We start from the raw sequence: 27,580 nt of genomic DNA on the forward strand, positions 1-27,580 counted from the left end.
CCACACCTGGAATATTGTGTCCAATTCTGGGCACCACAATTGAAGAGAGATATTGACAAGCTGGAATGTGTCCAGATCAAGGGTCTGGAGAACAAGCCCTATGAGGAGTGGCTTAAGGAGCTGGGCATGCTTAGCCTGAAGAAGAGAAGGCTGAGAGGAGATATGATAGCCATGTATAAATATGTGAGAGGAAGTCATAGAGAGGAGGGAGCAAGCTTGTTTTCTGCTTCCATGGAGACTAAGACACGGAACAATGGCTTCAAACTATAAGAAAGGAGATTCCATCTGAACATTAGGAAGAACTTTCTGACTGTAAGAGCCATTCAGCAGTGGGACTCTCTGCCCTGGAGTGTGGTGGAGGCTCCTTCTTTGGAAGCTTTTAAACAGGGGCTGGATGGCCATCTGTCGGGGGTGCTTTGAATGCAATATTCCTGCTTCTTGGTAGGGGGTTGGACTGGATGGCCCATTAGGTCTCTTCCAACTCTATGATTCTATGATTCTTGTCTAATTAAGTTATAATATTATCATCCTTTTCTCTGAATTCATATAGTCCTTAAATGGTTGCCAATTCGTTATTTTCTTAGGTATTCTTCGTCATGACCAGCTCTCAAGTTTGCCTATGGTTCTATATGGATTTTTGTCTTGCTTAAATTCTTGTTTTCATGCTAAGGATTTTTGACTATGCAATGACTTCTTGGATTTTCATGTACCTTGTTATTCTGGATTTCATGTACTTCGCTACTGTGGATTTCATGTTTCTTGCTACCTTGGATTTCATGGACATTACAATCTTGGACTACTGGTCTTTATACTTTGGACAATTGCTATTTTATAGCACCTTTTCTACTGCTTTGGAGAAAGACCTTTTTATTTTTTTATATGCCTTTTGTAAATAAACTTCTGTATTTAGAAACTACAGGACTCTGTTTGATGCTGGGCGGAAAGGTGTTCCTGATCTAGTGTGTGACGCCTATCATAAGAAAAACCAACTGTGGCATTCCATTTCAGAATAAAGAGAACCAGCAGAATAGTGGCAGTAAATTCTGAAAGCCTACTGCAGCCCCTCTACAACCCACAAACCTGTTCTTGTGATTAGGAAACCCAGTAGGGATAACTGGAGCAAAGCAGAAAACGGAGGAGAAGAAGACAAGAATATATTTTTGATACCATAGCCAATGCATTGTTCAATTTAGTTCTGTGTAAAAGCAAGAGACCTTATCTTTCTGTTGAGGTCTGCCATGTATCCACTTTCTTTGTTTAGCTCTTGTCATTCTGCTCTTTTTTCTATGCCATATTTCAAGTAGGAGATCCATTTTAATGCCACATGTGAAGACTTCAGCTCATGCAAAAGAGGAGCATCTCCTCTTTATTTTTTCACACCACAATTTTATTTGTCTAGGCTCTCGATTCAAACTGGGACTGTGGCGCAGCTGGCTGGGAGTCAGCTACATTAAGATCACTACTGACCAAAAGGTCATGAGTTCAAAGCCAGCCTGGGTCAGAGTGAGCTTCCGAGCAATTTGTGCAGCTTGATGTCAACCTTTGCAGCCCGAAAGACAGTTGCATCTGTCAAGTAGGAAATGTAGGTTCCTCTTATGCGGGGAGGCTAATTTATGATGCCATAACAATCTCCAGCAAGCATGAGGAAGTACTTCATCAGTGTCAGAAATGGACGGTGAAGCGACAGCTCCCCTCGGGGCCAGAATACTCTCATGAAAAAGCTGGAATATTAAGTAGTCTCTGTGTCTCTGTCTATATATGTTGTGTGTCTATGTCGCAACTCAGGATAGATTCACTTTGCTCAGAACAACACCACACACCAGGGCTGTAGGTTTTGTAGTTTACTGAAGAAAGGTAAAACCAAAACATAGAAATAAGGTTGCTGAAGTTCAAAAGCCAAAACATGAACTTAAATGCAAGGCAAAGCTTCCAAGGTCCAAAAGCAAATAACATGAATATAATCCACAAGCATTGGTCAAACCAGAATCCATGGCATCATGACAAAGTCCCAGGAACGAAGATCGAAAAGCAAAGTCCCAAAGAGCTAACAGCTTTCTCCTGAAAGCCGAGGAGATTTCAAGGAAGTTCACAGGGTGTGAGCGAAGATACTCTGACAAAGAGTTGCCTTCAAACAGATCATTAAATATGGCTTGCTAGCATGAAAGCATTGCGTTGCCCCCGAAGTTCCCGCTTGCTTGCAAGCCGGGTGCTTTGGCATAACCTTAATTGCAAACGGTCCTCCCTACACAGATCCCCATTACTTTCAAGGCCGGATCCCTCATTATCTTGTGCCTGGGAATCGATAGGCCTTGAGTTCACAGAAGAGCCAGTTGACTCCTCCACCTGCAGGTGTGAATCCAAATCATGACTGTCTTCTAAAACAACATTTCTTTCCCTGGGAAACTGAGGTGCTTCAAAATAAACACTATCTGCCTCAACAACAAGGGACATATGCAGAAATCTGTAACCCATCATCCTCCTCGTCCTGAGGAAACACTGTCTGCCTCAACATACATACATACATTCTTCAGAGGGCTTGGAAGGATGGTGAAGGGAAAAGGGGGAACTGCATTCTGTTCACATTGTGCTAGTGAGAACTATTTCATCAGTGGGACAGATAGATTGCATAGTACAGAACATGGTCCTACAGTCATGTCAAACACAATTGCATTACAAAATATGAACCATCAGGGCTAAACAAAACTTTTGTATGAATGCAGAAAGGTATCCCATGCACAGGTATGTCTTTTTCCTGTGCCTGGTAAATAATCTGATCAACAAATGGTGCCCAATACAGGTGGTCTTCACGATTTTAAAACTGATATGAACACAGGCTCTTCCTTGTTTCCTGCATCACTTGTGAAATATGGAGCAGTAGCCAATGCCAATGGAATTCAGGCCTGACAAGTCATTTGTGTATATGACCTGAGAATAGACTGTATTTTATATTTTAACTACTATTACTGAGCCAAGAAAATTCAGGCGCCATTCAAAGGTCCAAAATGTTCTCTTTTCAATATTGAGAAGGTGGATCTATCCTTGGATATATTTTTAAGTGTTTTATGCAGGACATTTATAACACAGCAAACTTTTCCTGGCATTAATAAGTTATTCTTGTGCAAGTCACATTGACAACTTAAGACTTTGTTGTTACTGTGTCTAAGTTCTCTCCCTTCAGGAAATACTTTTAAATAAATTGTATTGCTACAAGGAAATACACTTCTGCAAAGAAGAAAAACCCCTCTAAAACAGGAGATGTTGCTAAAAATGCACTAAAATTAAGAACATTAAGAATCAAGCAGAATAACTACATGGCTCCCATTCCATGATTTTGTGAGGGTTGGTAAATGTGAATAAGCAGAATAAGTAGCTTTACCACAGTATTTAAATCAAGGTATATCCTGCTGTATAATAAAATGTCAATCAGGCTTGTGAAACAAATAATAATAATACACTTTATTTATAACCCGCCACCATCTCCCCAAAGGGGACTCGGGGTGGCTAACTTGAGGCCAAACCCAAAATAACACAACATAATAAACAGACAATAACAAAATACATCATAACAAAATATGAAATAATAAATAAAATCAACAACATAAAACAGCATAGTAAAACCAGACACAGATACAATAACAGTATCTTTACTTTGGTTCAAAGGTTCAAACAGGGTAACAACGTATACATCGGTCTCTTTGAATACAGGCAGTGAACAGAGGAATAAAATAGTATTTTAAAATAATCTTTGAAATATGCCTCATGCCATAAAACGATCAGTCCTTAAGATAGTTGGCAGCCAGTACTATCTCTTCACTGTCCAAAGTGAGAACAATGGCAGAATGACAGTTAGAACAGTTAGTCTCAGCAGCCAATCAAAACACTGGCCCCTGGTACACTCAGCCAATGAGCTGCTGACACATCTCTCTCCAGTTAATCCACCATATCATAGCATCCTTTTTCAAATCTTCATATATCTAACTGTTGAAATTCAATCTCACACTGCCCAAGTCTCAAGTCCACAATGAGGAACAGTTTAGTTAGCTTAGTATAGTCTGAGAGTTTCCCTTACCCCATGTCTCCTGTATGACAGTTGGGAATGTATCAATCTCTTCTCTGTTTCTGCTTTCATTCTGATTGGTTGTGATACTTTCCCACTGCAAGCCTTTTTCAATCTGACTTCTGTTTCTTACATTGGAGTATGCGCTGTGTGCTTTGAGATCTCTCTCTGCACGTGTATTAGAGGGATGTAGTGATTGGCGTCCCCCCCCCCCCCCTTGAAACCTTAGAAGAGATGGGTATTAGGATAGCTCAGACCTAGTTCTTTGCTATTAAGATATGCAGTTATTTCTTATCATTGTAAACTTTTTGTGATTAAGATTGGACTCTGCATCTTTGCCTGCCTAAGCTCTAAATTCTTTACAGCCACATCACACAGCACTTCACGCTCTGCTCGCTAATGCTCAAACTTTTAGTATCCTGCTTGTTTTTGGATGCTCTGCTATATTTTAGAGTAGTATTGTCTTACACTAACACCATGAAAGGGTAAAGTTACCTAAAACTGTTGCTTTCCTCCATATTACCTTTAGATCATCACTCTAAGTACCTTCCGACTTAGACAGGCAATACCCAAAAATTAAGAATATGCCTTATTAATGTGATGCACTTTCATTAGACATTTGTGTGTAATCTCAGATACCAAACATCTTGTTATTTCGTATCTTTAATAGTATTTAAGACAAATTGATTGGCTTTTGCAGCTTTTGCCAATGTATTTTATTATTTTAGTACAATTAATGTATTTTATTGTTCAAAAAATAAGCTTCATAAACCTGTAAAGAGTCACAGTGTTCACAATTCCAACTGAGATTCTCATGTTAGCATCCTGGTATTTTTAAATTCAATGTTTTAATGCTAGTGTATTTTTAGATTCAGTGTTGACCGAAGTATTTCTCAATAGTAATCTTTTCTCTGCTTTGCTCAGTGCTATTCTGCTTATTTTATTTCATATCAAAAGCATTGCATAAATTAGTATAAAACTGATAAAGATAGAAGGAGTTCAGGCGGCTAAATATCTTTTGGCCAAAAACGGGCAACAGCAATGGCATTGTTTGTAGCCTCCAACAATTCTTCCTCTGTACGTGAGGCAGGGCATAGTGGACAAGCATACAGATGCTCTGTTCTGCTCCACAGTCACACAAGGTGTGGGATTCTGTTAGGAAGTGCCATTTTGCCAGGTTGCCTTTTGATCTGCCCACTCCACTTCTGAGTCTGTTCAGGGACTTCCAAGTTGCCCAATCTTGGTTTGCCCCTGGAGGAAGACCCTCGTGGGGGGCCATCCAGTTGGGATTTCCTGGGTTAGCTGCCCAAAGGGATACCCTTGCTGTTGCTGGGGGGGGGGGGGGATGCCAAGAGGAGTGGTAGTTCTCATAAAGCTTTTCCTTGATTTGAGTGTACTGGAAGGAGGCGGGTAGCCATGTAGTGGATGGCTTTCACAATGTTCAACCTTATTTCTCTCACATTTAGCAAAAACTTCCTGTCACACTTCGGGAGGGGGGGGGGCAATTCCAGCTAGCTTGTAGAGTTTTCAACAGGTGTAGGTTTTAGCTATTCTGACTAAATTGGCTAGTAGTTTCAATTCAACTCAAACGCATTACACATGGAAAATAAAACTAAAGAGAACATATTTTAAAAGGTAATCAAACACACACACATAATTTGAAAGATCAAAGCTGATTTTTTTAAATCACACAATTTGCCAGACATATTTCTAAAGAAAGCAATCATTACTACTTTAATGCTGTTAGACAAGAAAACATAGTTACCTTACAATTCCCAGATTTGTTTGGCCACACAGCACAAGTTAATCAGATAAACCCCATATCAAAGATTTTACTCTTACCACAAGACACAAATATTTGAAGAGGAAAGCAAATACTTTCAGCATGTAATTAAGTAAAAATGAAGATAATAGGAATTGACTGTAAAGAACATAAACAATCAAGAGCTGAGCATGATCTTAAAATAAAACAGAATAATGACCGTTGTTATGAATAAATCATTGTTTATCAACCTGTGTAGGAATTGGTTTTTAATTTGGTACTATAAAAATCTACCTTAAACAAGCAAGAGGGATTTTTAAAAGGATAACTCATTCTAGATTGAAAAATGAAAAGAATTGGGCTATACAGAGCTTCTCAACGAGATGAACTAATTTACTACTGAGGTACTGTGTGTTGCACTCCAGGCCAAGAAAAGCCCTCTGATTTTAAACACCACACAGTTGAGTAGAAATGCAATCTGTTTATTGAAGATAATTAAAAAGCAATAAAGTAAAAATCATTTAAAGAAATAGGTAAATCCAATTAGGTAGGAAAATAAGCCGGAACAAAATAGTCCAGGGTATTAGTCCATCAAAGTCCATGAAAAACAAAGGCTGAAACTTCCATGATAAAATCCACAAAAAACAAAACAGGAAACTTGAATCCAAGGATATTGAATACACAATCAAGGAATCCAAGAATCAAAAGCATGAAACAAAGACACTTACGAATGAATCTTTCCCAAGCAAAGCTTCCAAGAAACAGGAATGAGATCTTGACTTGATTCCAAACAATGCTTCATCGGACTACAGAACCTGTACTTGGGACTATTATTATTATTATTATTATTATTATTATTATTATTATTATTAGAGAGAACATGTTCTGAACTGAAGAGAATAATCAGAGTTGGAAGAGAACACAAAGACCATTCAGTCCAACCCGCTGCCATGCAGGAATACACAACCAAAGCACTTCCAACAGTTGGCCATCCAGCCTCTGCTTTAAAACCTCCAGAGAAGAAAAAACTACCACACTCTAAGGCAGTAGATTCCACTGTCAAACAGTTTTTACTGCCAGGAATTTCTTCCTAAAGTTTCGGTGGAATCACTTTTCCTGTAATTTAAACCCTTTGCTCTATGGCTAGGTTTCTGATGTAGTAGTAGAAAACAAGCTTGCTCCATCTTCAAGATGACATCATATCAAATATAATAATAATAATAATAATAATAATAATAATAATAATAATAATAAAAAACTTTATTTATATTCCTCCCTATCTCCCTGAAGGGAGTCAGGGCATTTTCCAATCGCACAACAAAAGGCAAACATTCAATGCCTGAACATAACAACTAATAGACACATAATAACAAAAATTAAACTCCATATAAAAACAAATTATAATTTAGCAGATTAGAATAAAATTTAAACAACTTATTATATCAGACATGAAACAAGCACAAAACAAACATAAAACACAGAAACAGAAGTGTCAGTTTCCCAGAATCAACAGAGTTCTTTGGGGGCATATAAATTGATCACTACTCAAAATATCAGCTGAGCTAGCAGGGCTGAAAGACCCAAGTACGAATGTTACTCAGAGGTATAATAGCAATGTCATTATCTATTCCTCCTCCGCCTCATAGGCCAGTGAGCAGAAGAATGTCTTCAGCTGTTTCTAAAAGGTGAACGGGACATAATATTACAGATTAGGTTTGACGACAGCAAAATAGAAGGATACTATTACATACTTCCCCCAATTCATACAGCATATTGACTAGTTCCTGACCAGTTTACCTGTCTGAATGCATCTCCCCCTATGAACCATCTAGGCGCTTAAGATCGTCTGGTGAGGCCCTGCTCTCGGTCCTGCCCCCTTCACAGATGTAATTGGCGGGAACGAGAGACAGGGCCTTCTCAGTGATGGCCCCTTGGCTATGGAACACCCTCCCTAGGGATATTAGATCGGCCCCTCCCTCATAACATTTCGAAAGAAAGTCAAAATCTGGTTATTTGAGCAGACATTTGCAGACACAGTGTAACAGACTAATTGAGATCCACTGAACAATTGGACAATGAGTCAGAAAAATGATTTTAGTGATGAGACACTGAGGACTTGTGCTTTATGGTTTTTATTGTTTTATTGCTTTTATACGGTTTATATTATATGTAATGCTTTTAATTGTATTTATGTTGTTTGGGGGCATTGACTGCCGACTGTAAACTGCCTCAAATCACCTCCGGGTTGAGAGGGGTGGTATATAAATATGGTAAATAAATAAACAAATAAAATTCTTATTGATGCAACCTGGAATAGAACTCGCTTTTTAAGCTACTACATCACACTACTGGCTCATGTCCTTTTGTGATCTACCAAGACGTCTTTTCACATATTCTGCTACCAAGCCTGGAATCACCCACCCTATATGTGTGGGTTTCTTTTATTTTCTAAGTAGAGTATTTCATAATTCTCCAATTTTTCCTCCTCAGTGGAACTGTTTGAAACCATGTCTTCAAGTTACTGAAGACAAGCATAATTATTTTAATGGGGAAAAAAACATTTCTGTGAATACAAACCTAGTGAAAGGTAGCAGAAATAGGGGTGTTGCCTCAGCGGAATTTACCTCTTGTTGTTTTGTCTGAGGACCCAAGGACCAGCTTATATTTTCTTGGAAGTCTGCCATCAAAAGAAGCTCATGTTGTGCAAGGACAAACCTGCTGGACCAGACCAAAGGCATATCTAATGCTGCACAGCATTCTGCTTCTTAAAAAAGGCCAACCAAATGTCATGAACAAGACCACAAGCAAGACATTGGAGCAAAAGCACTCTCTGCTCCTTTCCCAGGAACTAAGATTCAGATATCCTACTTTTATCATAGAGGTAGTATACAGCCATGTACAGTTCTCATTAAGGGGGTTATTCTCTAAAGTCCCCTTCAGCTGTTACATGTCCAAACAACTGCAAGATAGTACATATGTTCTCCTCTGCTTTACTTGTCTTTGTATTCTACCAGTACATGCAATGAAAAAGGAGTGGAATCCGGAAAACACACATTTTCAGTTCACAGGGAGACAGTTCACATATTATTCAGTTGCTTTCACCACTGAAGATATTTGCAAATGCATGGAAAGCATGGGGATATATCTCAGAGGAAATGTGACAGCAAGGGCTAGGGAACGTGGCCCAACTCTCCCTCCATGCAATTGTAATTGCTTGGAAATTACAAATCTGAAGATAGCTTATATTGACAGCTATCTGGTTTTTTGGCAGGGAATTCCTTAACAATATGCTAGTCGAACATGTATATCCTTTTGCCTATCATTCCTCTCAACCCAATAATTTATTTATTTATTACTGCGCTTGTATACCGCTGTTTCTCAGCCTATATTGGCGACTCAACGCGGTTTACAACACTACAATAATCAACAATGTTCAGTTTAAAAAGCATAAAACCACATACACACATACACAGTATTGGGCCACCAATACAAACCAGTGCATCTCTTAACTAAAATCATAATCCAATTTCATCGTCTGTGGTTACCAGTCCTTGATCATCAACTTCATTGCACCGGATTAGCCGAATGCTTGTTCAAACATCCATGTCTTCAGTCTTTTTCGAAATACCATCAGCGAGGAGGCTGATCTTATCTCTATGGGGAGGGCATTCCAAAGCTGAGGGGCCACCACAGAAAAGGCCCTGTCTCTCGTTCCCGCCAGCCGCACCTGTGAAGCAGGTGGGATAGAGAGCAGGGCCTCCCCCAAAGATCTTAGGGTCCTGGTGGGCTGATAGGCCGAGATACGTTTGGATAGATATGTTGCCCCCTGCTGTGCTCTTTGCTTCAGTGTGAGCTAGGAGGCAGGTTTCAACCCCACCCCAAATTTTCAACCCTCCCCGAAATGTTCAACCCCCCCCCAAAATTGTCAACCCTCCCCAAAAATTTTTTCTTAGTTTCTATAAAGTTATGGAGATATTTATTTATTTAAAACATTTATATTCCGCCCTTCTCACCCCACACGGGACTCAGGGCAGAGCACAACACATATATTGCAAACATTCAATGCCGGGACATAAAACCATAAATACATACAAACATTAAAATCACTTATATCCACATTAAATGTTGCTTAAAAACCACATCAGGACACCATTTTGCCTCATTGCACTGCCCCAAAGGCTTGGTCCCACAGCCAGGTCTTCGCCATCCTCCTGAAGGCAGGGCCATAGCCAGAAAAATTTTTTGGGGAGGGTTGACAATTTTGGGGGGGGGGTTGAACATTTCGGGGAGGGTTGAAAATTTGGGGTGGGGTTGAAACCTGCCTCCTAGCTCACACTGAAGCAAAGAGCACAGCAGGGGGCAGAGCAACCTTCAATAGCCTGCAGCTCTGCCCCTGTCAACCACCTCCACCAAGTCTGGCCTCCTTAATGAGAGCATTCAACACACACACACCCAACTTGGTTGCTTCACTACATCAGCTATTGTTGCAAGTAATGACAGTGTGAATAAATTGTCAATATTTGCTTGAGATAGTGCTTACAGTTCTGGAGGGACTCTTAATTTTTTGCATCTCATAGACATAGCATGGGGATTTGGTTAACCAGTTAAAATTCATGAGTAAACCAGTTTTTTTTAAAAAATCTGAAACATTTCGGGGGGGGGGGGTTGAACCCCTAAAACCACCCCCTTGCTACAGGCCTGCCTGAAGGACAGGAGGGAAGGGGCTTATCTAATATTGCCAGGAAGGGAGTTCCATAACCGGGGGGGGGGGGGGCAATCACTGAGAAGGCCCTCTCTCTCATCCCCACCAAACTCGTCTGTGATAGTGCCAGGACCGAGAGCAGGGCCTCCCCAGAAGATCTTCGTTCTCTTTACACACTTTCTCAGTTTATGAATATCTACGACATTTTCTCTTATTAATTTCTCTGATCTAAGCAGCTTCAGATATTTTTACAGCCTATGTTGGATGGGATTACACCCTCCCTGAAGACACAGGTTCACAGTTGGGAATAATCTGAGGAAACCTCATGGTTCAGCAGTGGTCAGAGGAGCTTTTGCACAATTAAAACTTGTGCACCAGTTTTGCCCATACTTTAGGAAGTCATACTTGGCCATGGTGGTCCATGCTTTTGTTACATCTCGTATAGACTACTGCAAAGCACTCTACATGGGGTAGCCTTTGAAGACGGCGCAGAAGCTTAAATTAATCCAACGCGTGGCAGCTAGATTTCTAACTGGGGTGGCGTACAGGGAGCATACTTGTCCTTTGTTACGTCAGCTCCACTGGCTGCCAGTCTGCTACCGAGCCCAATTCCAAGTGTTGATCTTGGCCTATAAAACCCTAAATGGTTCTAGTCCCACTTACCTGTCTGAACGCATTTCCCTCTATGAGCCTACAAGAGCTTTAAGATCAGCTGGGGAGACGGAAGCCCCCGGTGGCGCAGTGGGTTAAAGCCCTGTGCCGGCAGGACGGAAGACCGACAGGTTGCAGGTTCGAATCCGGGTGAGCGGATGAGCTCTCCTCTATAAGCTCCGGCTCCTAATGCGAGGACATGAGAGAAGCCTCCCACAAGGATGATAAAAACATCAAAAATAATCTGGGCGTCCCCTGGGCAACGTCCCTGCAGACGGCCAATTCTCTCACAACAGGATGCTCCTGACATGGCAAAAAAAAAAAAAACAAAAAAAAAGCTGGGGAGACTCTGCTCTGCGTCCCAACCTCTTTGCTAGCGCAACTGGTTGGGATGAGAGACAGGGCCTTCTCAGTGGTGGCCCCTTGGATGTGGCACTTCCTCCCCAGTGCCATCAGGCAGGTCCCGTCCCTCCAGGTTTTTAGGGGGGGGGGGGACCTTAAGACTTGGTTTTTTATGCAGGAATTTAGTGACTAGTAAACTACGGAATAAGACTTTAACAGATTCAATAATGGACTATGGATTTTGGAAAACAATTATGGATATGAGATCATTACTCAGCATTTTATATGGTTTATAATCTATTTGATTGATTGATGCATGTTTTAATTGCTTATAAGTTTAGATTCTTTTATATGTTGATGTGTTTTATTGTTCACCTGTGCGGCAATGAATTTTTTTCCGCATTTGTAAGCTGCCTTGAGTCCCCTCCGGGGTCGGGAAAGGCAGGGTAGAAATGAAGTAAATAAATTATGGATGAATTATTTCAGAATCCTTATTACTTTTATGCTTCTCTGTTTTAAGATTTAAAATTAGTCTTGTCAGTGTGTGCATTTTATTTTTCACCTTGAAAATTGCTATAGACATGCAAAGTATTAACAACCTAAATAGAACATGTTTCTAAAAAGACGTGAAGTCTTATCTGGCTTACACATTTACAGGAAATGAGGATTTAATGATGAAATGCAAGCACCTCTGGCAATCTCCTGCTCTTTTAGATGTGTACCTCTAGTTCTGTGGAACTTTCCATTGCCTCGTTCTTCCATTTCGTCAAAAACTTTATTGTGCCTGAGGTTCCATGTCATGATTATTTGACTCTGTACCCTCTTCCTGTGAAGATATATTAAATGCAGGCATTGTACTCTTGCCATCTATCACAACAACACCTGTTATAAGGCATCTTAGGTTGCTATTGGCCTTTTCGACTTAATCCTACACAACACTACCCCAATTGTTAAGGTTACCTAACTCAGTTTCACTGTTCATTCTGTCAGGCCACAGATCTATAACAAATCAACATCTTCAGATCTTCTTCCCTTCTGCTCAATCTTCAAGTGACTATCTTTTGGATCAGGTTATAAAATCACAAAAAAGAAAAATAGTTTCATGTTTGCCCTTGAGTGAAAATCCAGAAATAGAGGATGCTTTTTAAATTAAAAAATTAAAAGACTGGTTTTTCAAAATGAATGGCACAAATGGGGTGGATGCTATTTTATTTATTGTGCCAGAAGTGACTTGAGAGTACAGTTAAAATGCATTTAAAAACACAAGCAAAGTTTAAAAGAACTTAGCATTATTCTAAATGTTCTTTGACCAGAAGCTGGCCACTTGGAGTGCCTCTGGTGTTGCTGTGAGAAGATCCTCCATTGTGCATAGAGCATGTGGCAGGACTCAGGTGGATGCTCATTACTATTTAAAGGTAAAGATTTCCCCTTGACATTAAGTCTAGTCAAGTCAGACTCTGGCGGGTGGTGCTCATCTCTATTTCTAATCCAAAGAGCCAGCGATGTCCAAAGATGCCTCCTAGGTCATGTGGCCTGCATAACTGTATGGAACACCGTTACCTCTCCATCTACTCACATTTACATGTTTTCGATCTATTCAGTTGGCAGAAGCTGGGGCTAGCAATGGGAGCTCACCCTGTCCCATGGATTTGAACCTCTGAGTTTCTGGTCAGCAAGTTCTGCAGTTTAGCAGTTTTTTTCCCCTGTATTGTCGAAGGCTAATCACCTCTCAACAAAAGTTTGCTCCAGGCATTGTCAGGCCATTATATGCTAATCAAGGTGGTCAGTTGAAACATTCACACCTAGCTCCAGCAGACAAGAGTCCTTTGTCCCATCCTGGTCATTCCACAGATATATAAACCCTTTTTCCTAGTTCCAACAGATCTCACTACGTCTGAGGATGCTTGTCATAGATGCAAGCGAAACGTCAGGAGAGAACGCCTCTAGACCAACAACCCAGTTTTTTTCCCTTTTAAAAATTCATTTAAGTAGACATACATTTGCAAGTGTTTGTTGCAAATAGTGCAATACTTTCTATCTATTAATGTTCCATAATCATTTATCTGATAATATATTTCCTTTAAGGGATCACAGTCTACTATCTAAACAATACATATAAAAATACCATAGACTCTTACTTTACATCCACTTCCTCCTTGTCTACAATCTTATCGGATCCTCTCTCTATATATTTTAGTTTAATTTTACATTAAGACGTTGAATCATTGGTTGCCATTCATTAACAAAGTTATCTAATAGTTCTCCTCTTAATAAACATAATAATAATAATAATAATAATAATAATAATCTTAGCAGTTTAACCTGCTGCACCACCATGCCCCCTGATAACTATTTACTTACTGAAAAAGACTCTGCAACTGTATAATTAGTTAAGATTTCTAATGCTGTTCATAACAGGAAATAATCTATTAACAGTAAAAGTAAGAGAAATAAATTTCACAAACTATCACTGAGTCATAAAGTAAGAAAAACAAGGGAATACATTGAATGAAGATAATACATGTATGCATACGTATAACCTTTTTATAATGATGAATAACTGTCAATTGCCTTTCCTTTTATATTACACAATGTAGGAAGATTTTCTGTTCTTACACTGACCTGGATCACAATTCAGAAAGGTATGACGCGTTGTGCAAGCAAGCCACTAACTGTTTTTGGCTGGGAACTAACTTCCTCTTTGGACTTTTTATTGCATAATTACCTGTAACAGTATTCCCTTGTACATTCCTGAAGATATTAGTCAAGAAAAGAAATATGAGGATAGAACACTTCAGTTATTACCACTACCACAACTTCTGCAAACACCTTCCTCTTTGAGTTTGAAAAGTTTGAAACATTTTGTGCCCTTACTATATGAAAGAACTATTTGTCACATGCCAAAGTCCAGACCCAAACAGCTTTCAATTCAACATTCACAACTCATGAGGTCCTTGATAAAATTCGAGCTTATAGTATTTTTGGGGAAGTGTAAAAGCAGGTAACAGGGTTAAATGATTTACACTTCCAATATATGACTGCATTTTCCCTGGAAAGACACAAGTCATGCAGATGCATAATAATTCTAGGTCAGACATTGACCTGACCATTGAACAAGCTAGCTTGGGATTCTGGGAATTGGAGGCCAAAACAGCTGGAGGGCTGCAGTATGAGGATTACATGTTCTAGCTAAATAAAATCCCAGCTTCAGGATATGGTTCCAAACTGTTGAAATTCAACCCCACACTGCCCAAGTCTCAAGTCCTCAATCAGGAACAGTTTAGTTAGTTTAGGATAGGTTGAGGGAATTCCCTTCCCCCATGTCTCCTGGGATGTTTCTAATTTCTTGTCTCCTCTCTGTTTCTGCTCTCATTCTGATTTATGTTCCTTACATCTTAGAGCATGTGCAGTGTGCTTTGAGATTTCTCTCTGCTTGTGTATCAGGAGAGATGTAGTGCTTGAGTTTTTCCCCTCTCTTGAAACCTAAGAAGAGATGGGTGTTAGGAGTAACTCAGACCCAGTTAGGTTGCTGTAAGTTTTCCGGGCTATATGGCCATGTTCCAGAAGCATTCTCTCCTGACGTTTCGCTTGCATCTATGGCAGGCGTCCTCAGAGGGATTGTGAGGATGCCTGTCATAGATGCAGGTGAAACGGAGAGAATGCTTCTGGAACATTGCCGCACAGCCCGGAAAACTTACAGCAACCCAGTGATTCTGCCCATGAAAGCCTTCAACAATACATCAGACCCAGTTCTTCATTATTAAGCAATGCAGTTATTTCTTATTATTGTAAACAAAGATTTTGTGATTTTTAATATTGGACTCTGCATCTTTGCCCACCTAGGCTTTGGATTCTTTACAGCCACAACTAATGGCACTTCATGCTCTGCTCGCTAATGAGCTGATGCTCAGCTTTTGTGTCCTGTTTCTTTTTGGATGCTCTGCTATATTTTGGGTAGTTTTCACTAAGTCCCCTTGAGTCCTCTTTAGGTTGGAGAAAAGCAGGGTAGATATGTCATAAAAAAAATAAGTAACACAAAGTACATCAAAGCTGTCAAAGGCTTTCATATATAATTAACCACCGAGGAGTAGATGAAAATCAGACTATATATTCTTTACGTGGATTTTCTTTTTTTCCCCCTTCAGTCACATTTCCCTCCCACTATCCTTCCTTTATTCCTTTCTCTTTTAGGCTTTTCTTCTTCTTTCTGAGAGTTTATTTATGCTTATGTCTTTTTTTTTTAACCTGAATGTAAAACTTTCTATATGGCATCAATAAAAAAATATTTAAATAAATAAATAATCACAAGTGCTTTAGTTGATGATCAGATCACATTTTTAAAGTCAAAGAAGATCAAAAATGGATAATCTGAAATTATACATTTTCTACATCTCAAGTTCAGAGAGAAAGAATGCTACACGCTTATTTAGATAGGAGGGAAATTTGCCAGATAAACACGGTGAACAAGTCTACGGACTCTTAATCAGTAGCCTATCCAGAACATCAGGTGAAGCATAGCGGTTGTAGTTTAATCTTCCCCCCCCCCTTTTTTTTTAACTGCACACACACACACACACACTCCCACACATAATAAAGAAATGCCACATACCCCAAATGTCAGATTCAAGTGATTATCTTAATTTTAAATTAACTACTTGGAGTCATTTGGCACATGTGTCTCACCACTGGGAATTTGTAAGACTGATGAACACATTCACACATATAACAATCTAATCCAGTTCATAGATCATTTCCTGTGCCGTTATTATCCCCCCCCCCCCCCAGTCAAAAAAGGTGGGCATATTTGGACATCATGATAAGCATAAAAGAGGGAAGCAGCATGGCCCAGTATAGCTCTGCCTGATCCCTTCCATGTGAACAGTAACAGATAAGAAGATTGCTGATTTTCCATTTTTGGTTTGCTCATCACAATGTCTGAAATTAGTACTCTGCATGTTACAGTTAGCCAGAGAAATATTTATTTTATGTATTTGCTACATTTATATACTGCCCCTATCAGCCCACAGGCAATAATACAACTTTTGTAATTAACTTTATTTCTGTCTTATCAAAGAGACAAGATAAAGTATCAAATAGATTGCAACAAACCAGCCACAGACAGAAGATCCTAACTAATATGTTCAACTGCAACCATTTGCATTAGGAGTAATAATGTAATATACACCAGCATACTTTGTCCACAATAAGCCAGCTTCCCTGGAACCCTGGCCTATCATGTCATTTGACCCCAATACAAGGACTCATACTATAGATAAATAATAAAGATAAAGGTTTCCCCTGACATTAAGTGTAGTTGTGTCCGACTCTGGGGGTGGTGCTCATCTCTATTTCTAAACCGAAGAGCGCGCATTGTCCCTAGTCACCTCCCAGGTCATGTGGCCAGCATGACTGCATGGAGCTCCGTTACCTTCCCACGGAAGCAGTACCTATTGATTTACTCACACTTGCATGTTTTCGAACTGCTAGGTTGGCAGAACCTAGGCCTAACAGCAGGAGCTTACCCCGCTCCCTGTACACACACACACACACACATATTCTGAATACACCTACAATAAATCGTGTGCAAAGCAGTCTCTTGAGTGTGTCTACACACACACACTCTGAATACACCTGCAATAAGTTGTGTACAAAGCGATCTCTTGTGACACCAGCTCAAAGAAAATACAAGTGGCATACTTGCATCGGGCCAACAGCAGGTAATGTGGCAATAAACTACCATCACATGACTGGTTCTTGGAATTATCATTCCAAGTAAGACACTTGTGTTGCTAAGTAGGAGGTCACCTGTTTCCAGGACACAATGTTTGTTTTTATGCCCTTCCTTCTAGTTGTTTTAAAATATATTAGCAATTGTGCTGGATCATATCTAAGCTTTTTTTTTTTTTTTTTTTGATCTAGCAATTAGTATTCAGGAATGGCTTAGAGAGCTAGGTATATTTAGCCTGGAGAAGAGAAGGTTGAGTGGACATGATAACCATGTTTAAATATTTGAAAGGCTGCTACATTGAGGAGGGCACAGGCTTGTTTTCTACGGCTCCAAAGACTTCGCTCCATGTCCTACATGGAACAAAGGATTCAAATGGGAGGAAAGAGATTCCATGTAAAAAATAGGGAAAATTTCATGACTGTAAGAGCTGCATCATAGTATGGTGGAGTATTCTTCTCTTGAGGTTTTTTAGCAGGCTGAATTGCAATCTTCCAGTTGTGTTTTCATTATGTCTTCCTGCGTGGCACAATGGGTTGGACTGGATGGCCTTTGTGGTCTCAATTCTATGATCTAAAAGCATGCTGCCTCTGATGCTGGAGGTAAAATAGTCATTACTTGACGACGACAACAACAACAACATTTTATTATTGTCCAAGGACCCTTATACTATAACTGTAGGCTTACAAGGTATGCAGGTAATGAGATTAACAACATCCAGTTGATTGAACACACAAATTGATAGAATTTACAACAGTTAAAACTGCTTAAAATACATGTTTTCTTTCTCTCCTTTCTTCCTTCTCTACCTATTCTTGGACTGTAACTCCCAGCAGTCTTCCTGACTGATCTATCTACCTACTATCCCTCTCTATCTAATCTATATATCTTATCTATCTGGAAGATTGCTGGGAGTTGCATTCCAGGAATAGTAAATAGGAAATATGTGTGGATTGGGATGCTCTCAAAGAAATCCAAGAAGAAGCAAGTTTGCAGGTTGGAAGCAGTGCATTTGGAGCATCTTCCTCCCCTAAAGGGCCTGGTCTGGGGGATGCTGGGAGCTGTCGTTTTCACGCATGCACTGTATTGTCATTTAGATTTTGGGGGGTTTTAAAGTCCTTTCTGCTGTTTTTTGGGAGGGGTTTATGAGTAATGGACACTTGTTGGTCTGTTAGGGGTGTAGCTGTTGGAGTTCAGCCTGTGATTGTGTTTCAAGATTAAGATGCTTTGGATGTGGGGAATGATGTCAATGAGGGTCAAGTTGGAAATGGTTTGGTCAATGAAATTAATACAGAGAATAACAGAGATGCTGGTTCAAAGTGTAGTTTCCCATGAGAATGTTCCTACAGGACACAGGGATGAGAGTTTACTCCCTGAATTGCTCCCAGAGTTTTCCCAGGATTTGGGGCTTGAAAACAACTTGGCACCTGCAGGGACTAATGAACGTATAGACAGGCGGGTGGAAATTAGCCAAAACAGAAGGCTTGACCAAGGCCTTCAGCATTCTGCCAGGCTTTGACAGATAAGGATGAGAGGCATTCAGGGAAAATGAAACCAATTTCTGAGTACTTGGAATGGCTTAATGTGAGGAAATAAAGTTTCACGCATGGGAAATATAGTCAGATGAAGCATCGTTTCAGATTCCTGCTAAGTTCTTGCTCCTGTCTCATGGAAACCTTGCTTGGAAGATTCATGTTTAAGGATTTCTTGCTGTATTTCTTACTCTTTGTCTCTTGTGATTACCTATTCATACCTTGGATCAACGTTTCCCTGTTTCTTTGGATTTTATTAGAGAAGTCTGGACTTTGTTTTTGAACTTTGCTGAACCATACCTTGGACTAATTTGTTCCTGCTTATCTTCTTACCTAATTGGATTTACCTTTTTCCTTAAGTGTTTTTCTATTTTGCTGCTTTTACTTATCTTCTATAAAAAGGGTTGTTTTCCTACTCAATGTGTGGTGTTTTAAAATCAGAGGGTTATTCCTGTTCTGGATTGTAATAGTAGTGTCCAAATTTTGTGTCAATTTGTCCAGTGGTTTTTGAGTTATGTTAATCCAACAAATGAACATTACATTTTCATTTATATAGATGGGCCGGAGATGTCACTGCCTTGGTCCTTTCATTATTGGCTGCTACTTCCCGATGGATGTCAGGCGGTGCAATACTGGCCAAACAGTATAATTTCTCCACTGGTGTATGATATAGACATCCTATGATAATGTGCCATATCTCATTAAGAGCCACATCCACTGTTTTAACGTGGTGAGATGTGTTCCACACTGGGCATGCGTATTCAGCAGCAGAATGCTGGACTAGGGCCCCTGAAAAACAGTTTTCGTATTCCACTGGGTAACCTTGGGCAAATATTATTCTCTCAGCCACAGAGGAAGGCAAAGGCAAACCTTCTCTGAACAAATCTTTCCAGGAAAACTCTGTGATATATTCACTTGAGGGTCAACATAAGTTGGAAATGACTTGAAGGCACACAAAATCATGAGTCATGATCTTCTCATACTCATGTATTTAAGAGAAAAACAGACCCGCAGACAACATTTTACTTTGCATTCTTCTTAATAGCATCATTGCCTTTTCATATCATGCAAACTCCTAGTCATGCAAACTCCTCAACAACTGAAGAATGTCAGTCTCAGATATCCAAAGAGATATAACAAAGTAGACAGCATTCTACTAATAAAACAGATGAGAATGTGCCCAGAGCTCTACATAAAGAAAGCTACAAGACTAGTTTGAACTGAACTAGCTTGATTTTAGAGAGCTACGTCAAATGGCAAGACACACTGAACACACCCACTGGTCAAGACCTTAAAAAATATGGACAAGAACATGGTTTGCAACAGATTCTACAATAATACAATTCCTGAAAGAAAATTATGTGAAAGGATATAAATATAAGCATGCAAGATGCACTTCCTTTATTGATTATCTCTATGTAAACATGGAGAGAATTGCTCTGTGCAGAAATCACACCAGCAAAGAAGAAGACTTTCAATTTAAGATTTCAGAAGCCATTGAAATCCACAAGCATGTGGACAATTTCAACAGAAAGGAAGAAACCATGAAAATGAACAAAATCTGGCTACCAGTATTTAAAAAACTCTAAAATCAGGACAATAAATAAAGAACAACACTTAAAAACAGGGGCATTCCAGGCAAGAAACAATCAGGGCCAGCTAATCACACCCAACAAAGGATTCCACCAGGCAGAAAGAAGCCAGATTTTGAAACCGCTAGGCTAGTGGTTCTCAACCTGGGGTCCCCAGATGTTTTTGGCCTTCAATTCCCAGAATTCCTAACAGCTGGTAAACTGGGTGGGATTTCTGGGAGTTGTAGGCCAAAACACCTGGGGACCTACAGGTTGCGAACCACTGCACTAGGTCATTAAATGTTAATCAAGGTGGCCAATTGAACCATTCACTCCTACCTTAAACAGACACACCCTGGACATTCCACAAATATATAAACCCCATTTTCCAAGTTTCCCATGACCTCACAACCTCTGAGCATGCCTGCCACAGATGCAGGCGAAACATCAGGAGATAATGCTTCTGGAACATGGCCATATAGTCTGGAAAACTCACAACAACCTAATAATGTTCTATTTCTACTTGAATAAAGACAGGTTTCTTTGCAATGAGACATGTCAAAATATTCCCCCTCCCCAACTGAACTGACACATGTACTTCAAGGGTTTTTACCCAGAAGTAGTCTATAGTCTGAATCCTATCCACTGCCCAAACTAATGTAGACCTGATTAATCCCAAAGACTTCCGGATGGACAAATCTATACACAGGGACCACCAAACACAGTATTGCCCAAACACAAAACACATGAAAGCCACGGCAGACTCCTTCAACCAGAGAAGTCAGCCATAGCAGAGCACCTGATGAACCAACCTGTACACAGCATATTATTTAAGAACACAGAAATGCTGGATCACTCTCACAACTACCATGTCAGACTACACAGAGAAGCCACTGAAATCCACAAAAATGTGGACAATTTCAAAAGAAAGGCGGAAACCATAAAAATGAACAAAATCTGGCTACCAGTATTACAAAACTCCAAAATCAGGACAGTAAATAAAGAACAACACTCAGAAAACAGGGGAATTCCAAACAAGAAACAATCAGGGACAGCTAACACCCCCCAACAAAGGATTTCCCCAGGCAGGAAGCAGCCAGGCTTTGAAGCTGCAAGGCTATTCAATGCTAATCAAGGTGGTCAATTGCAACATTCACACCTGCCTGGGAGAAAGAATAGACCAGAGTTCTTTCTCCCATTCTGGACATTCCACAGATATAAATACCCAATTTTCCTAGTTTCCAACAGACCTCACAACCTATGAGGAGGCCTGCCATAGATGTGGGCAAAAATTCAGGAGAGAATGTTTCTGGAACATGGCCATGCAGCCTGGAAAACTCACAGCAACCCAGTTATTCCGGCCATGAAATCCTTCGACAACACACTTCCCTATGTGCTGACTCAAAATTCAGCGACTGATTTAACAAGTCTACTGTATGGAAATACCAATAGGATGTAAGCCACCTCACTGCCTCTGAGGATGCTTGCCATAGATGCAGGCGAAACGTTAAGAGAGAATGCCTCTAGAACATGGCCATATAGCCTGAAAAAACCTACAACAACCCTGTAAGCCACCTGTTTTTTAAAAAAATAGAAGATATGGAAGGTGACAATGATGATTGGCATTCCAAGAATTCAAATATGCTACAGAAAGCTTATGAATAAATCACTCAGAAGATGCAGGAACACGTAAAAAATCGTATTTTATCAACTCTCAAAATGTTCAAATGGACAGGGTCAACCAAGAAGCAACATTTCCTTTCCAATGAAAGGAAAACAGGAAATTAAGCCAAAGACACACAGCAAACCTTATGGACAGCTGGATTTCCTGTACGCAAGCCTTGTAATTTGGCTGGTTTTCATATTTGCGACCTCACACCTTTTGATTTAGTCCTGATGAGAATCGCAAACACAATTCCAAATCTCTTAGAAACCATGATTTGAGACAACTATGTAACTATAGATTGTCCAAGGCCGGAATCACTGGGTTGCTGTAAGTTTTTCGGACTGCATGGCCATGACCATGTTCCAGAAGCATTCTCTCCTGACATTTCACCTGCATCTATGGCAGGCATCCTCAGAGGTTGTGAGGTCTGTTGGAAACTAGGATATATAAACCCTATTTTCCTAGTTTCCAACAGACCTCACAACGTATTGTCGAAGGCTTTCATGACCGGAATCACTGGGTTGTTGTAGGTTGTCTATAGATGCAGGCGAAACGTCAGGAGAGAATGCCTCTAGAACATGGCCATATAGCCCAAGAAAACCTACAACCCAGACCTCACAACCTTTGAGGATGGCTGCCATAGATGCAGGCAAAACGTCAGGAGAGAATGCTTCTGGAACATGGCCATACAGCCCGGAAAACTCACAGTAACCCCATGTAAGTATACCCCACTGCTGTTTTTCATTGAGATAAACAGCATTGCAAAAAAAAACCAAAACCAAAAACATTACATTTAATTCAGATATTAATCAGATATGAAAAAAGATACCAACAAAAACAGCCCCCAAACCCTATTTTCCTAGTTTGCCACAGACCTCACAACCTTTGAGGATGCCTGCCATAGATGCAGGCAAAACGTCAGGAGAGAATGCTTCTGGAACATGGCCATACAGCCCGGAAAACTCACAGCAACCCCATGTAAATATACACCACTGCTGTTTTTGTTGAGATAAACACCACTGCAACAAAACATTACATATAATTCAGATATTAATCAGATATGAAAAAAGATACCAACAAAAACAGCCCCCAAACCCCATTTTCCTAGTTTGCAACAGACCTCTCAACTTTTGAAGATGCCTGCCAGAGATGTGAGTGAAACGTCAGGAGAGAATGCTTCTGGAACATGGCCATACAGCCTGGAAAACTCACAGCAACCCTATGTAAATATAGGGTTGAGATAAACACCACTGCAACAAAACATTACATATAATTCAGATATTAATCAGATATATTTAAAAAAGATACTGACAAAAACAGCCCCCAAAACAGCAGGCACATCATGGTGCACAATTGTCACATTGCTACTTTTAGGGCCCTTCTACACAGTCCTATATCCCACAATATATCAAGGCAGAAAATCCCACAATGTTTGTTTTGAACTGGATTATCTGAGTCCACACTCAGATAATCTGGGATTTTCTGCCTTGATATTCTGGGATAATAGGGCTGTGTGGAAGGGTCCTCATAAACAACACAGGTTGGAATGCAAGTAAAGTAAAATGTTGGTAAGTAGTAGGACATTGTGTCAAACTAATTATGGTAACAATAATATATTTCCTTGTAAAGCCTTTGCTAGATTGTTTTTATATTCTGAGCACAGTTACATAAAGTTACATAGTTTTTGGAGCTGAATTTAAATGACTCTTAACTAAATAATACCTGCTTGCAGCAGGCAGGGGCCAACTTGGGCCCTCCAGGTGTTTTGGACTTCAACTCCCACAATTCCTAACAGCCTACCGGCTGTTAGGAATTGTGGGAGTTGAAGTCCAAAACACCTGGAGGGCCCAAGTTGGCCCCTGCCTGTCTAAGGCGCACCTTATGAGCCATGATGGCCAAAAAGGGGGAGATTTACCTGAGCCTGGCGCTCTCTCCGGCCAGCTTCCTCCATCCTCAATCCCTTCCCTTCCTTTCCTTCCAGCGCCGCGGGCAAAAAAGGAAGGAAAGAAGGAAGCAAAGCGCTCAAGAGGAGCCACACGCAGACAAACAGTAAACTTCGCCGGAGGAGGCGGGGTTGAGAGGCATGCCACCAATGGCAGGCCTGCTGATTCATTTCAAGGCTCAGGAACTCTTTCTTCCAATGCATCCTCGAAGGCTTTCATGGCTGGAATCACTGGGTTGTTGTAGGTCAGTGGTTCTCAACCTTCCTAATGCCGCGACCCCTTAGTACACTTCCTCCTTTTGTGGTGACCCCCAACCATAACATTATTTTCATTGGGTTGTTGTAGGTTTTTCCGGGCTATATGGTCATGTTCTGGAGGCAATTTTTCTCCTGATGTTTCGCCTGCATCTATGGCAAGCATCCTCAGAGGTAGTGAGGTCTGTTGGAAGTAGGAAAAATGGGTTTATATATCTGTGGAATGACCAGGGTGAGACAAAGGACCCCTGTCTGCCGGGGCTAACGGTGAATGTTTCAGCTGATCACCTTGATTTGCATTCAATGGCCTGGAAGCACCTGGGGGGAATCTCTTGTTGAGAGTGATTTTATGTGCCTGCTTGTTTCCCCTCTGTTGTTTTGCTGTTGTAATTTTTGAGTTTTTTTAATACTGGTAGCCAGATTTTGTTCATCTTCATGGTTTCTTCCTTTCTGTTGAAATTGTCCACATGCTTGTGGATTTCAATGGGTCACACCATTTACAGAAAACCCACACACACAGATAGATATCTACATAAAAACTCCAACCATCACTCAAGTCAAAAAAGAAGCACCATTAAAGCCTTTGCAGACCGTGCAAAAAGAATCTGCGAACCCCACCTCCTCCAAGAGGAACTGAACCACCTCAACTGGGCTCTCCAGGCCAATGGATACTCCACCTCAGACATCAGAAGAGCTGCAAAACCGAGAACAAACCACGAGAGTAAAGATGAAGATCCACCCAGAGGAAAAGTGTCCCTGCCATACATCAAGGGAACCACTGACCGCATAGGGAAACTGATGAGGAAACACAACATACAAACCACTTACAGACCCACCAAGAAAATCCAACAAATGCTACGTTCAGCAAAGGACAAGAGGGATCCTCTCACCTCTGCAGGAGTCTACCGTATACCATGCAGCTGTGGACAAGTCTACATAGGGACCACCAAACGCAGCGCCCAGACACGCATCAAGGAACATGAAAGGCACTGCAGACTACTTCGACCAGAGAAGTCAGCCATAGCAGAGCACCTGATGAACCAACCTGGACACAGCATATTATTTGAGAACACAAAAATGCTGGACCACTCTCACAACCACCATGTCAGACTACACAGAGAAGCCATTGAAATCCACAAGCATGTGGACAATTTCAACAGAAAGAAGGAGACCATGAAAATGAACAAAATCTGGCTACCAGTATTAAAAAACTCAAAAATTACAATAGCAAGACAACAGAAGGGAAACAAACAGGCACATAAAATCACTCTCAACAAAAGATTCCCCCCAGGCACTTCCAAGCCATTGAATGCAAATCAAGGTGATCAGCTGAAACATTTACAGCTAGCCCCAGCAGACAAAAGTCCTTTGTCTCACCCTGGTCATTCCACAGATATATAAACCCATTTTCCTACTTCCAACAGACCTCATTACCTCTGAGGATGCTTGCCATAAATGCAGGCGAAATGTCAGGAGAAAAATTGCCTCCAGAACATGGCCATATAGCCCGGAAAAACCTACAACAACCCAGTGATTCCGGCCATGAAAGCCTTCGACAATACATTATTTTCATTGCTGATTCATAAATGTAATTTTGCTACTGTTATGAATCATCGTGTAAATGTCTGATATTCAACACCGCCTGAGCTCTGCGAGCGCAGCATTTTTCCGAAGGAAGCAGAGAGTGTTTGAGGACCAGGATATCCGTAGGGATGCCAAGGTGCTTGTTTATAAAGCTATTGTCCTCCCGACCCTGCTATACGCCTGCGAGACGTGGACAGTCTATAGACGTCACGTGCAACTCCTGGAACGATTCCATCAGTGCTGCCTCCAAAAAATGCTGCAAATCTCTTGGGAAGACAAGCAGACAAATGTCAGCGTGCTGGAAGAAGCAAAGACCACCAGCGTTGAAGCAATGGTCCTCCGCCATTAACTCCGCTGGACTGGCCACGTCCGGATGCCCGACTACTGTCTCCCAGAGCAGTTGCTCTACTCCGAACTCAAGAACGGAAAACAGAATGTTGGTGGACAGGAAAAGAGATTTAAAGATGGACTCAAAGCCAACCTTAAAAACTCTGACATAGACACTGAGAACTGGGAAGCCCTGGCCCTTGAGCACTCCAGTTGGAGTTCAGCTGTGACCAGCAGTGCTGTTGAATTTGAAGAGGCACAAATGGAGGGCGTAAGAGAGAAACATGCCAAGAGAAAGCGCATCAAGCCAACCCCAACCGGGACCGCCTTCCACCTGGAAACCGATGCCCTCACTGTGGGAGAAGATGCAGGTCAAGAATAGGGCTCCACAGTCACCTACGGACCCACTGCCAGAACACCAACCTTGGAGGACCATTGTCCTTGGATTACGAGGGATTGCCTAAGTAAGTAAGTCTGAAATGTAGGATGTATTTTCATTCACTGGACCAAATTTGGCTCAAATACACAATATGCCCAAATACTGGTGGGGTTGATGGAAGGGATTGATGTTGTCATCTGGGAGTTGTAGTTGCTGGGATTTATAGTTCACCTACAATCAATGAGCATTCTGAACCCCACTAATGAACCAAACTTGGCACACAGGATTCCCATGACCAACAGAAAATATTGGAACGGTTTTGTTGGGCATTGACCTTGAGTTTAGGAGTTGTAGTTCACCTCCATCCAGAGAGCACTGTGGACTCAAGCAATGATGGATGGATCTGGACCAAATTTGGTACGAATACTCAATATGCCCAAATGTGAATACTGGTGGAGTTTGAGGAAAATATACCTTGACATTTGGGAGTTGTAGTGCTGGGATTTATAGTTTACCTACAATCAAAGAGCATTCTGAACTCCACCAACATTGCTCTATGGCCGTGTAAAGCAAATCTTCCCAGTGCCCTTCCAGACAGGCCCTATATCCCAGGATCTGATCCCTGGTTTCCTGTTTATCCCAGATTATCTGGCAGGGTGGACTCATATAATCCAGTTTAAAACAGAAGACCTGAGCTCAGATCCTGGGATATTGGGCCTATCTGGAAGGGCCCTGGGAAGAATTGCCTCACATAGCTCATAGAGCAGGTTTTAGGTCACTATGTGTTTGAAAACAAAGAATTATTGCATCAGGTTGGCAATATCTTTTCCTCAAAGGTTGCAAGAAGGTGCATCAATTACTCACCTTCCTTTCTGGAGCGGATGTCGCTGAGGCATGAAACTTGAACTTTTTGCTCTGCCTTGGGCTCTCTTGCCCCCACTTTAAACCGGACGTGGCAATGTTTTTAGACAGGCCCTAAAGTCATGCAGGTGTTGTTCTGAAAGAACTGGAATTTCCAGAGTTGCAGTACAATAATTTGTTCATTTAGAAGTTGTCAGAGGACAGCATGGTGTAGTGTGCATATT

The 27,580-nt window shown here is 40.9% G+C and overlaps 1 protein-coding gene across 2 annotated transcripts in view; it reads right to left on the reverse strand.

Moving 5' to 3' along the window:
- The window catches only part of TC2N (tandem C2 domains, nuclear), a 48,301-nt gene extending 24,250 nt beyond the window's left edge, over positions 1 to 24,051 (reverse strand). For both annotated transcript variants that reach the window (XM_060756634.2, XM_060756629.2), the window contains exon 1: positions 23,924 to 24,051. The gene's annotated coding sequence lies outside the window, so the exon portion shown is untranslated. The remainder of the gene's footprint in view (positions 1 to 23,923) is intronic.
- Positions 24,052 to 27,580: the final 3,529 nt, after the last annotated feature.

Source organism: Anolis sagrei, chromosome 1 (assembly GCF_037176765.1).
Source record: "Anolis sagrei isolate rAnoSag1 chromosome 1, rAnoSag1.mat, whole genome shotgun sequence".
Classification (NCBI taxonomy): domain Eukaryota; kingdom Metazoa; phylum Chordata; class Lepidosauria; order Squamata; family Dactyloidae; genus Anolis; species Anolis sagrei.